The sequence below is a fragment of the Hipposideros armiger genome, unplaced genomic scaffold, assembly GCF_001890085.2.
Source record: "Hipposideros armiger isolate ML-2016 unplaced genomic scaffold, ASM189008v1 scaffold_79, whole genome shotgun sequence".
Classification (NCBI taxonomy): Eukaryota; Metazoa; Chordata; class Mammalia; order Chiroptera; family Hipposideridae; genus Hipposideros; species Hipposideros armiger.
Genome location: NW_017731429.1, coordinates 1,529,645 through 1,530,487, shown reverse-complemented (window position 1 = coordinate 1,530,487; position 843 = coordinate 1,529,645).

The window sequence follows — 843 nt, the reverse complement described above, 5'->3', positions numbered from 1 at the left end:
ATTGATTTCTGCTCTTTATTATTTTCTCTCTTTTGCTTGCTTTGAGTTTGTGTCTGTGTCCTAATTCCATTCTCTTATAAAGACACCATTTAAGGCCGGCTGAGTGGCTCAGTTGGTTAAGAGCTCTGAGCAATAGCGGTTCGAGTCCCGCCCAAGCTGAGCTGCCGCTGAGCTGCCAACAGGTGGCAGGATGGCTCAGCTAAAAAAAAAAAAAAAGACACCATTTATATTGGATTAGGGCCCACCTTACTGACCTCATTTTAACTCAATTACTTCATTAAAAACCTATAGTCACATCCTGAGGTATTGGGGGTTTAGGACTTTAACATGAATTTTGAGGAGGTCACAATTCATCCCATAACAATGGCAACAGAATCTTTTTTAGGATTCATTTATCTGAGAATGTCTTAATTTTGCTTTTATTCCTATAGGGAGTTTTTGCTGGAAATAGCATTTTGAATGGACATTTCTTTCCTTTTAGCACTTTAAAGGTATTATTCCCCTAATTCTGATTCCATGGTTTCTGATGAAAAATTCAGTCATTTGAACCATTGTTCCCCATATATGCAATGTGTTGTTTTTATCGGCCTAGATTCAAGATTTTCTTCTTTATTTTTGGTTTTCAGTAGTTTGATTATGATGTATATCTTTGATGTGGTCTGTTTTGGGTTTATTATTTTAGGGGTTTACTGAGTTTGTTGAATCTTTAAATTTATGTCTTTCACCAAATTTGGGAATTTTTTTGTCCATTATTCAAACATTTGTTCCGTACCAATATCTTTCTTCTCTTCTTTTGGGACACCAATGAAATGTATATTAAACCTTTTGGTATAGATTCACAGG